Here is a 13,886-nt window from a genome sequence, read left to right on the forward strand (position 1 = left end):
TCATAATTTCAGAGCCAATTTCAACTTCACAGCGAAGGATATTGGACTCCAGACAACGTAAGTTCAACTTCACGATGAAGGGACCGCTGGTTGTCAACAAACAACTTCTCAATTTCAGAGCCAATTTCAACTTCACAACGAAGGATATTGGACTCTAGACAACGCAAGTTCAACTTCACGACGAAGGGACCGCTGGTTGTCAATAAACAATTTCTCAATTTCAAAGCCAATTTCAACTTCACAGTGAAGGATATTGGACTCAAGACAACGCAAGTTCAACTTCACGACGAAGGGACCGCTGGTTGTCAATAAACAACTTCCCAATTTCAGAGCCAATTTCAACTTCACAGCAAAGGATATTGGACTCCAGACAAAGCAAGTTCAAATTCACGATGAAGGGACCGCTGGTTGTCAACAAACAACTTCTCAATTTCAAAGCCAATTTCAACTTCACAACGAAGGATGTTGGACTCCAGACAACGCAAGTTCAACTTCACGATGAAGGGACCGCTGGTTGTCAATAAATAATTTCCCAATTTTAGAGTCAATTTCAACTTCACAGTGAATGATATTGGACTCAAGACAACAAAAGTTCAACTTCACGACGAATGGACTGCTGGTTGTCAATAAACAACTTCCCAATTTCAGAGTCAATTTCGACTTCACAGCGAAGGATATTGGACTCAAGACAACGCAAGTTCAACTTCACGACGAAGGGACCGCTGGTTGTCAATAAACAACTTCCCAATTCCAGAGCCAATTTCAACTTCACGACGGAGGATATTGGACTCGGAACAATGCTACTTACTTGGATTTCAACTTCACGACGAAGGATATCCAATTACAGGCTAAACTTCACGATGAATGGGCCACCCGAGGTTTCAACTTCACGACGAAGGGAATCGTGCACACAAGCATCATCCATCTTTATATTGAATTTCAACTTCACGACGAAGGATATCCAACTCAAAGAATGAGTATCTGTCAATAAAGACCTTCGAGTTCGACTACACTCAGCTCCAAGGCACATCATTTACATCATAACTCAAGGCTAGAAGGGTTATCTGCCATCAAAATTGTCGAGTTAGATTCCATTCAGCTCGATAACACATCAATCGCACTACTTTTTTGTTGCAGTTGAGGTTTTCAAGTCGAGAAAAGGACCTGGGTTAGCCGTGCTTTAGTGACAAGCAACCATTTTCAAGCAAAAGCTATATGTCAATGAAGATTTCTGAGTTCGATTCCGATCCAAGGTCTTTAAACCGAGAAGAAGATCGAAGGGCAATGAGAAGCCACGTGCTGATTCAAATTCCGAACTACGGCTTCAATTTCATATCATTTCAAGATGAACTCGGCTTCACGACGGATGAGTCATCCGTAACTCAATTCGACAGGGAGTTATTGAAACATCAGAGTCAATTTTCAACTCCACCGAACGAAAAGTGTGTCTTTTAATCTTTGCCCTATCCCCGTTACACGATTATGGGCAAAGAGGGGCAGCTGACAACACATCTTTTCGTCCTACTAGGATTCAAACTCCTAAAAATAGGATAGAATTTTGCTAGGATTCAAACTCCTAAAAATAGGATAGAGTTTTACTATGATTTAAACTCCTAAAGATAGGATCCACAAGCACTATAAATAGCCATTGTAACTCACTATTATAACACACAATTTACACACAAAACACAGAGGAAAGCACGAAAAATATAAAGGCAAAGCTATTGTAAACGATTCGAAAAAGAAATAAAAGGTAGCATCTTTTTTACATTGGTTCGTTTATTTCTCGCATGTGCACGTTATTTTTCTTGAGATTTGGTTCGAATAACCCAAAATGTGGGTTGCGCATATAACCAAAAAGGGGTGGGGTTTCGAAGTTTCGAACCTAGATCTACCCCCGAGGCGTGTTCATTTTTTTAAAAATATTTAATTCACCCCCTAAATCATTTTTTCCTACTTCATTATTCTTGTTATATATGCATGTTACTTTCTATTACTTTTATTATATATGTATATATGTTTTTTTAGTGTTATTATATATATATATATATTTATATATTTCCTATTTTACATGTATAAATACGTATATTACTTTTGATTTTCTTTTTTTTATTATTATTATTTTACTTATATATATATGCTTTTACTTTTTTATATATTTTACTCATTTTTTATCTATTTTCTTTTTATCTTTATCCTATATTTTATGTTTTTATATTCTTTTACTTGTTTTATTTATTTATTTGCATTATCATTTTTTTTATTTAGTTGTTTGCTATGTATATATTAGTGTTATTGTATTTTTTATTTTATATATTCTATTCATTTTATATTTACTTTATTTCTTTCTTAATCTCCTTATTTTATTTGTTTTACTTTATTTATCATTTATTCATCTCTTTTAACCCATATTTTGACTTTTAAAGGGTATATTTGTAAATCCGTCAAAGGTAAGTAATTTTGGATCATTATTTTATCTTTTAATTTAAACTTATAATTTTCTTAATAAAAGACAACTGAAAATTACGTAGTACCGAAAGGGCAGTTCAAGGGTGTTAATCCTTCCTTGACTGTAACCGACTCCCGAACCCGACACATCTTTGGAAAGACGCAGATCAGGTAAGAAATAAGGTATCCGATCAACCTATTTATTCTTAAATAAATGATCGGTGGCGAATCCAATCCACATTTTTTAAGTCGAAGCCCAATTCCGGGGCCCAACCGAAAGACAGTTGCGACACCATGGTGTAACAAGATGTTCCAATGTTCATGTAAATTTAAATAAATAATACTTAGTAAAATCTATTAAATATCATAAGTTACGAATTTAAAGAATAATACATACATGGTTTCTTTTCTTGTAGTACCACTGTTGAATAGAGGCTCGAAAAAACTTTATTAACATAGTAATGGGTAATTTTTGGGAATGATGACTTAGAGCATTGATTGATTCTACACTATTAGACGTCATGAAACCATATCTTGCTCCAAGTTAATGTACTCTTGACCATCTTTCAAACCCGACATCTTCTAGTATTTGAGAATATTGAGGCAAAATACGTCTTAAACAATTTATATGCTTATTAAAATCCCCTTCCCGATAAGCTTTTACAGCCTTCTAGTATGTCCATTTGTGATTTTTTATACCAACATACATTGATTTTAGATTTCTGTACAAATAAATACCACAAAGTCCATAAAAAACATCTGGGAAACACCTTCTAACAACATTGTCAATTGAGTTTGCCCTATCGAATATGATTGTCAGATTGCTAATAGGACCTATGCAATCCCTAAGATGCCCCATAAACCATGTCCATGAATCAGAGGTTTCAGATTTGCCAACCCCGTAAGCTATTGGCAGTATATCATTGTTAGCATCCATGGCTACTGCTAATAAGTTTACTCCAAGGTATCGACCTTTCAAATGTGCTCTGTCAACTATAATAACTGGGCGTATGCAAGTAATAAACGAACGAATCTACAAAATAATATACACAAGAAATATAATCATTTAAATGTGAAATGCATGTAACTAACAAAAATGAGTCAACAAAATTATATTGATTTACTAACCGCAGCACCAATGGCGATAAACAGCAACTCAAAATATCCATCTCTATCTGTTTTGATATGAGTTACCGACCCAGTCGGATAATTTTTTTTAGAAAATTACCTGGTTTTTAAGTTTGGGTTGACGGGTCGTGTCAACTAGATCGGATATTTTTGCACACCCGTAGTTTAAACTTATGACCTAAAGTATGATCGACCATTACCATACCAACCAGCCTAGGTCACTGTTTGTGACTAATTTAATAAATATAATTTATAATAATTTTAAGGGTTGAGCGAATTAAACAAATACCTAAAACCAAAAATCTTTTCCCCCCATCGTGAACCAAAACCGCCAATTCCCAAATTCCCCACATTAAATCCCTAGTCGTCGCCTCATTTCGTTGATCAACCTCGCTCCGACTGCTGTTGTCTTGCTTGGTCACCACCAGTCGAACCAATGCCCTCCCACGAGCCGTCTCAAACCATCAATGACCCCAATCGACCATCTTTTAGCCTAAATAAAGAGCAAAGCTATTCAGATCCTACTCACTGCTCTTCCATCATCTGTCGTCGATGAGCGACACCGATCATCCCAATCGAAGTACAGTTGACGTCCGACCAAACCCCCATGGTCGATCGTTGCTAGTTGTTGCCATTAGCCGTAGGAAGCCATTCAAAGTTCACCGGGAACTTAGATCACGCGTCAGTTTTTCCTTGATTATGATCGACTCAGTCATCGGCTTACCTCACTGTCGCCACCACTAAACGCCTAATCTTCGTGCGCTCAAAACCCAACCGGTAGGTCACGTCAACATCGTCGATTTTATTCGTTCACCGTCAGGGTAAGTGTTTCAACCTTGTTCTTTCGATTCTGATGATTTTGGCATGGTTGGGTTGATGTTTGGGTTAATTTTAGCTTGGCAATGGTGTTTGGATGCTCCCAGAGTGCTCGATCAATCGACCTAACCTCCGTTGCCGTCGCATGTGCCGCCACACGTCGGCAGTACGTGTGAGACTCCTCTACTGATACAAGAGCCTTTTGGAACTAATCTAGTCAGACCAAACCGAGTCGAGCTAAGTCAACTCACTGAGTTAACCCATTTGATTCAACTTGAACAGAGTCAACTCATTGACTGTGACTGACCATTGACATGACTGTTGACTTTACCAACGTTAACTTGACCAAAAATTCAAATTTTCTGAAAAGTCTTATTTTATGTTTTTCGACATCTTGAGACTGAATTTGAAGTCCATTTTGCTAAATTTAAACTCGGTAAGCTATTTTCGACATTTTATCTCCTAATTTAATACGAATTTCTCGTTTAAATTATGTTTATGTTGTAATTGGTTTTGCCATGCATCTGAGACATTATGGGACTTGGAATTAAAGTTCGAGTATGATCAAATGGAGTTTAATTGGTTAACAGTTATGGCTAAAAAATCGAGGTAATACATTACTACCTTATGTATACTTTATGGAACACGTTGGCATTGGTTAATGCATAGATGCATTGGTTAATGCATAGATGCATTGGTTAATGCATAGATGCATATGTTTGGTTACATGTGTGTAATTAATATATTTCTAAACTTTATCCAAATACGATATAAAGCAATTAAACTGAATAAGACTCAGATTACACGTATAAGACACTAGAAGACTGATAAGAAATAATTTTAGGTTGAGTGATTAGGCGATAAAACAATCAACCTCAGAATCTTTAAATTCTAATTATTTTTGTTAAAAGCTTTAACACCGAAATCACTTGGTTAAAAATTACAAAATTACCCCCAATGAGGTAAAAATGGTCTGAACTGACCCTGATAGTGAAAGTACCCTGAGAATTAGTATTTAATCTGATAAATTACTGATTCACATGTTAAATTCTTGATATGTTCGAAAATTCATTGGTAATCAAATCTTAACATCCGAGAAGGTACAAGACCTAGAATTTATTGATTTATAAAAAAAAAACCTAAATGCTAAAACATCATAAGTACTATTTATGTTAGAATTGTTCAGAAAAATTGAATTAAATGGAAATACTGGACTGAAGGAAATGACCAAAATATCCTTGAAGTGTAAAATGACCCAAAGTACCTCCAAGTCCTGGAATGACTAAATACTCTCAAGCTTCGAAATGAATAAATCAACCTTGAATACCAAAATGACCTAAATACGTTCATGACTTGGATTAAGCAAATGTCTTGGATAAATTTTGAAGATATCGGTGAAGCTTTAAATGCGATAACGCCATTGTGGTTTATAGAGTACGACCTAAGTAGATAGATCAGCCCTAATATTGTTACAATATAAGAAGTAATTAAACACCGCTTAAATACTTGTTTGTATCCTCATGATCAGTCTAAAGATGGTTATGAAGGTGATCAATTCGATTCTACAGTGCAGTCAGTTTTAATAAATGAACATTTGTGAAGTTTTCTTTACCTGCATACTTAATAAGTATTGTCTTTGCTGGGATTCATACAATGCTATTGGAATTGGAAACCTGTTAAGATGTTTGAAATCGGGAATTCTATATATTGTTGCATACCTTTATTAAATTGATTTATCAAATTTCCCAGGAGTCAAAGGACTATAATGCCCTTGTGATTCTGATTGACGGAATCACCCATAGAATATTCGAATCTTAAGTAATTTTGATACAACAGTTCTTAAATACACTTCAGATATATCCAAACACTAAATGATCCTGATGTATCACTTTATGAATAATTGATTAATCCATTAGCTATCGAACCCTTTTTAATAGGGATCTCATTTCTGAAATTTTATCAAATTACAAAAGTTTTGTGGTTCCCTACCTAATAAATACCAAGTACCTCTGGAGAATAACTCGATCCTCTAGTGTATTCCCTATGTACTATATGATTATTTTATATGCTCTGAAATGTGATTTACTGAAGTTTCTATTTTACTGAATCTTTTAATTGTTCGATATTCTCACTTGTTGATGTATTGATTTTATGAACTATGGCTACCTAATATGTGTTCTCTAATTACCTGTTTTCACTTAAAAATATAATCATTCCTGATTTATAAATCATAAAATATATTATTTACTGTATAAACCGATTATTGGGATAATGTTTTGGTATATTTGAAGCATAGAAGTTCAACTCTCATTAAGTTGGTTGGATTCTTGATCCAAAAATATATCATATATTTAATAATTTCTTTTATTATGAAAACTAGAAAGTTGTATCAACACGAAAACAGATTACAATAATCAAATCATGAGAAAAGATTGAGTCAACCCACTGGTTGGACGCAAGTTGAAACCCCATTGGTGATTGGGGTTACCATAAATCCCGAGTTCAACCTCGTCATCCTTCGCCATTTAATTTTTGTATTTTTCTACTTTTAGATTCCAACGAATTAGAAGAAAAAAAATCCCAAGTATATTCGGAGATGATTTTTAGCGAAGAGAGAAGCAAATCTCCGACCGCCTGCTGGCAACCATTAGTCTCATCCTTCACGCTACGGCTGCTGCTGCCGGGCCGACATCCCATAATCTATTTTACCAAAATGCTGATGCTCCATTTGTCTTTTTCTTTTTTTTGGTAAACTACATATTTAGTACCTAAACTATTACTTTTGTTCTGTTTTGGTACTCCAACTTTATTTTGTTTTGAAATAATACCTAATATTTAGTGTATGTTTCATTTTAATACACTGTCCTTAAAATATTAATAGAACTGTTGGCTTGGCATTTTCCTTTATTTGTTTCAATAATGATGCACGTTAGCAATACCATTAAGTTTTTAACGGTGGGTACCAAAATGAAATATAAACTAAATATTAGGTATGGTTTTGAAATAAATAAAGTTTGGATACCAAAAGGGAATAAAAGTAATAGTTTATATACTAAAAGTGTAGTTTACCCTATTTTTATTAGGTGTATTTCTGGTTCAATCCAACTGGATTTTGAGTGAAATATAAAATATACATTTCTGTAGATAACCTTTTTTTCTGTAATATATATATAGTAAATTTTAATATACATATATTGATTTTAGAATGAGATAATCTCCTGTTATCGAAATTTTTTAATATATGTATAAAAAATGTACTTTTGGCATTCAATTGAGATGTGAATATGATGCTTAATATACAGAAAAAAGTATAGACATAAAAACACTTCAATCAATATGAAAAGAAAATAGCAATTGATTTGATGATAAAACGAATATAGTGATCGATTCTGAAATAATTTTTAAGATAGGTATACATATGTTATAATATAATTTTTTAAATGGAGTGGACACAAATAAAATTTTAAAATGAATACTATCATTAAAATAAATAATTAATCGAGAAAATTTCAAATTTCAAGATAAATATGTGTCCATTCTCGAATATATGTAGATCCACCGTTGCAGGGAAGGGTATAGAAAGTGTGAATTTTACAACAAATAAGTGAAGGTCATAGGCTAACCACCACCACAATCAACCCATTGATTGAATAAAACATGATCAAGAGGATCCAAGGTCACCCCTCATTATTTTGTACCAAATCCGAAAAATCGTCCCTCTTAGATTTTCTAAAACTAAGGGTAAATATCATATTTAGTCACTCAAATTTATTTGTTTTTATCCTTCAATTTTCAAAACTTTCAGTCTGTCCCCAACTTTCAAAATTCATTTTTTTTATCCCTAGTCATGAGTTGTTTAACATAATTACCAAAACGTTTTGTTTTGATCAGTATCATTAATGAAATCAACCTAATATTTTAACATTCTTCTTCCTTGTGGCCAACATCATTCTCCATCATCGTTTGCGATATAATTGATACCAAAATATTATTTTTCTCTCATCTTTGTTATTCCCTATTTGATTTTACTCGGAATTGCCAAAAATCAAATCAAAACTCTGGCCTTGTCTTGGTTTGATTTGGTGTCCCCTACCACTTGATCATTATAGAATCGATATATATTATTTGTTTTCTTCTTCTCGTCCTCCTCACCGTTTGGATTTGAAAGAAAATATTCCAACACCAATGAATCAAAGGGAGTATGAAATTTTGAGTTTAAAAGGAAATTTTCAAGGGCTTTTTGCATGAATTTACCTGAAAAAAGAATTGTTTACACTTAACAGTCAAGTATTAAAAATGAATTTCAAAAGTTGGATTAAAAAAACATAAATTTTAAAATGTTAATGACCAAATTAGAAATAAAATGAACAATGAGTGACTAAATGCGTTATTTACCCTAAAATTAATTTAAGGTAGAATTTACGAACCCATAAGGAAACAATAACTTTACACATTTGTTTTTGTTATATTAAGGGGAAAATTAAAATATCACATGATTGGTTGTCCTTTATCTCCAAGACACGTGCCTAAGCAACGGTGGAACTTGAACTCTGCAGTTTATGGATATTAGCATGATTACGCCTAAATCTAATAAACCTATCTCTTGTTCCTTTTAAAATTTATTAAGTGATTTAATTGATAAAAAATGTTATTATTATTTAAAATTTAAAATTTAAATAATTATATTTACAATATATATATTATTAATAAATAATTATTTAAATAAATATCACTTTATAATATTTTAACTGATAAAAAACATAAAAAAATGACATAAAAATCCATGATCATAAACAATGAAGACAAAATGATATAAATGTGTTTTATTTTGGGTAGAGATTTTGGACTAAATATTTGTGACGCTGATATATGCTTCGTGGCATGGTATGTACACTTAACATAAATAACAATTTTACAAGTGCATATGATCTCTCTATTTTTGTTTTAAATGAGAATAACAAATGACAATTACCAAAAATCAATCATGTGATTGTGATGGCGACGTTCGAAGATTTTATGATCAGCATATTTAATTGTTCTTGAACACACGATTTATATACACAAAATTTTATGTTAATGATCGAATCTGTAAACTTTTAAAAGAAAATAATTAATAAATTTTTAGGGACTAAAATAAATTATCAATAAAAAATAAAAAACATTTAAAATATATAAAAAAATTTAATAATTGCTCCGCTCACCCTCGTCGGTCCATGTTTATTTTTATTTTAAAATCACTTTGTTTGCGGAAACACTAATGCATATTCTAAATTAATTCAAGAAAAAATAAAATGAAGAAAATTCCATGTTTTTATTTTTCTTAAAGTCGACCAGATAACTTGCCCAAGGAGTCCCATGATGTTTTCTTACCTTTTAGGGGTTGATCAACTCAAATGGATTTCATTGCAGCAGTCACCAACACACCCATTTTTCTATCATGTTGAATCAAATAAGCAAATTCCTATTACCAAATGTGAATCAGCGGTTGGGCAACTCCAGCCACCTGTCCTGTTGTATAACAACACTTGCCCAATTTCAGACACCAAAACAATTATTTGGTCAAATCAAAATAAAGACATGAAAAAGGAACATAGCCATGTCTCTGATACACAACTATGTTTAATTCGAATTTTATTCGATCAGTATTGTTATTGATACATCTTACAAAAAGACGTAAGATATAACAACTTAAACGTTTAATAATTTTAATTTACGTGTGACAAATATGTAGATAGTATACACCGTCCACTCTCAATTCGAAAGAGTCTTGTAAATAAGTACAGGTGGAGAAATTTTGTTCGCCCTTACCCACCATCTTCCTTTCCCCCACTATTCATGAAGAAATCACGTCCTTTTCATTATTACCACCCACCATATATATCTAAACCCTTGAGACCATCCAAAGAAACAAGTATACAAGGCCTTTGGTGTGAAGGATTAGCACAGCTTTTACATCAGGGAAAAAAGGGTGCGTTTTCTTTCTTTCAAGTTCAGAATATGGAGCAAAGGAAGATGAGCAACAGCCATGAAAACTATAGCAGCAGCAACTCAGTTGTAAAAGATGAGGATGGATATAAAGGCGTACCGATTCATAGCCAAGTGATGAAGATAAAGCGAGAGTTTGAGAAGATCAAGCATCCATCGCCGCAGCAGGCAGATATGAGACGAGAGATCACCAGGCAAAGGTCCCGCTCTCCTCTGGGGTTAGCTGAAAGACCCATATCTGTTGGGAATTCATAGAAACATCACCTGTAGAAAAAGAAGAAGAAAGAGAAATGGTCATTCTCATGCCGGCAGGATTTTAGGATTAGAAACAATTTTCATTTTTATCTTGTTGAGTTGTCCCTTCACTTTCTGGATCTTTGTTCTTCTCTCTCTTGTAGATATCCTCCAACATGCTTATGGAGAAAACCTTTTCTCCTTCTTCTCTGTTCATAATAGCTTTTCTTATATATATAAATAGCATACGGCATAACTTTTTGTATAGATTAAACCAGCTTCCTCTGTTTCCTTTCCCTGTTTGATTGTAGCACAATGGTTGCACCAAGTATCTGCAGCAGGTAAAAGCAGTGAAAATTTTGTATAGATATAAGATATTAAATTATTGAACCAAGATGAAACCATATAACATATAAAAGATATTAACAGATTAAACGGTCATAAAAACATGGATGGCAAAACCAGTACAGGTGGTAAAAACCTCACAAGATGCAGTTCTATGACCAGCATAAGAAATTAAGCCTTCAGCAGTGGTAAGCATGGTTTTCAGAACCGGACCGGTTAGCGAATCGGTCATGCTACCGGTTCACTGGTTCAACCGGTCGAATAGGTTCGACCGGTCGAAAGAACCGGACGACGTCATAATTATTTAAAAAATTAAATAAAAATACCAAAAATATTTAATAAAAAAAATTTTATATCACAAGTTATATTCAAAGTAAGTCATAACATATATAAGTTAAAAACCATAAAATCAAGTGAAACAAAATGATTCAAATTAACTACAACATAATAATTAAGGTAAAACATATTAAATAATAAATATAATTATATAACTATAATTAAAAAATAAATTTGGGGTTAAAACATCATAACAAAATAATATTGTTTGGTTTATTTTTAAAAAAAAAAACAATCTCACATGGCTAAGAAACATAGAATAGCATCCCAAAAGCCTAAAGAGAAAATATGAGAACAAAACAATCCCACATGGCTAAGAAACATAGAAGAGCATCACAACTAACTTCTATAAATAATAGAGGTAATTTGACATTCAAAATCATGGAGCATTTTGGTGAGCATTGAGTGAATTATTATTTCACTTCAATCAAGCTCAAATTTTAGACTTCAATTGAGTTTCTAATTTTTTTTTGAGTTCAAGCCTTTTCGAGTTCAAGTTTCAATATTATATTTCGAGTTCAAGTTAAACTTGATAATTTTTAGCTCGTGAGTTTGAGTCGAGTTGAGCTTACTTTTAAAGTTTTCAAGTTCGAGTCGAGCTCAGCAATACTCGAGTTCGACTTGGCTCGTTTAACAAACGACGTCGTTTGGTTTAATTTTTTTTAAAAAAAAATTTGGCGGTTTTTCCAGTTTTTTTCTGTTTTTCCTAGTTTTTTCTAGTTTTCAGCTAGTTTAATTTGAACGGTTCAGCGATTCCGGCCGATTCACTAATAGCGGTTCAACCGGTGTAGATTAAACCGGACTAGACAACGATTCCCGATTGAACCGGCCGATCCGATCCGATTTTCAAAACAATGGTGGTAAGAAGCTATTTTTGGCAATTACAGGGGTGGTAGGGGGGGTGTTCAGCTGATCGTATAAATCTTAAAGCAGCCAATAATGGCGCGTCTACCAATTCGGGACCTCTCACGGTTACCTTTTAGGTATAAACAAAAAGGGAAATATATATAGGGTAAATTATATGTATAGTCACTAAACAATAAGAGCAGTTCTAGTTTGACCATTAAACTATAAATTTTGTGATCTAAATAGAACATATCTTATAGTTTAGTGACTATACATGTAGTTTACCCAAATATATATTAGGGTAAAGTACACAAATTGTCTCATTACTATAGGACATTGCTTTGTTGAGTCCATCGATTATTAGAAGTTATAAAATGGTCCTCTGACTATATGGTGTTGTTTTGTTGAGTCCCTTGACTGTTAAAAGTTAAAAAATGATCACTTGATTATTCATATGTTCCAAACTCGTCTTTTTGGGTAAAAATGACAGTCGTATGAGCTGGAAGTTAATATGTTGCATAAGATATGATAGTTGTTTGAGATTATGAGATCAAATTTTAACATATCTCAGACAGTATATTAATGTCCAACTTAAATGTCGTCAAATTTTTAATGAAAAATGAGGAGTTTGAAACATATGAATAGTCGGTGACCATTTTATAACTTTTAATAATTGAAGGATTCAACAAAGCAATTTCCTATAGTCGAAGAAACATTTTGTAACTTTTAATAGTCAATGGCTCAACAAAGTAACACTATATAATCGGGAGACCATTTGTGTAGTTTTCCCTATATATTAAGGCATAATGCCAAAAATAGCCCCCAATATTTACAAAATTGTCATTTTGGCCCCTATTCTTTTTAGAGCATTTTAGCCCCTAACTTTGGGGGGGGGGGAAAGCTCCTCTATAGATGAAAATCATTAGTTAACAAACGATTAACGCTCCAAAATAAGTACATTTTTTAACCTAAAATGAGCTCCAAAAAATAGAATTGATGGCAAAATGACCATTTTGATAAACGTTGGGGGTTAAGTTTGCCATTATGACATATTCAATGGACCAAAACCATTAAAACTAACAATTTTCTGAGTTTGGTACAGCTTAGTAGTCCTGAAACCGAAGGGACCTGATAGAAGCGTTATATCAGTGGATTTTGAGAACAACGGCAGTTTTCTTCATGTCTGCAAGCCACATTTTTTATAAAAGAAAGGGTTTTTACTTCTTATATACTTTATCAAGGCAGTTGTACACTATTTCTTTTGAGAGTTTGAAGCAAAGAGAGGAAAGTTTTTACAGTGTCAATCAAAGTGTAAGTGTTAATAAATTGACTAAATTTTGATAATTGATTACAAATCATAAACGGCAGAATTAGAAGGCACTAAATTATGTACAGTTCAATGAGTTGAAAACAATTCAAGAGAGGATAACTATTTTAAATGATATGAAGGAAAGAAATAACCTTGAGATTTGGAGGTTGTGGCTTCCATGTAGATGGAGGGGAGAAATGGGGTAAAGAAACACCAGAAGCCGTACCGCAGCATCCATAAGATCCCCATCATATGGATTTGATTGTACAACGAAACCTGAATACATTGAGCGGTATCGGTAAAAATGAATGTTTTTTCACCTGGATTGAAGCAACTGCGTCGATGTATGCTGTCAATAGGTTAAGAAAAATTCTAAGCATATACTATAATCACCCTGATGCATGGTCACCAATGACCCTCAAACTATCCAATGATATTT

Source organism: Hibiscus syriacus, unplaced genomic scaffold (assembly GCF_006381635.1).
Source record: "Hibiscus syriacus cultivar Baekdansim isolate YM2019G1 unplaced genomic scaffold, ASM638163v2 tig00110114_pilon, whole genome shotgun sequence".
Classification (NCBI taxonomy): domain Eukaryota; kingdom Viridiplantae; phylum Streptophyta; class Magnoliopsida; order Malvales; family Malvaceae; genus Hibiscus; species Hibiscus syriacus.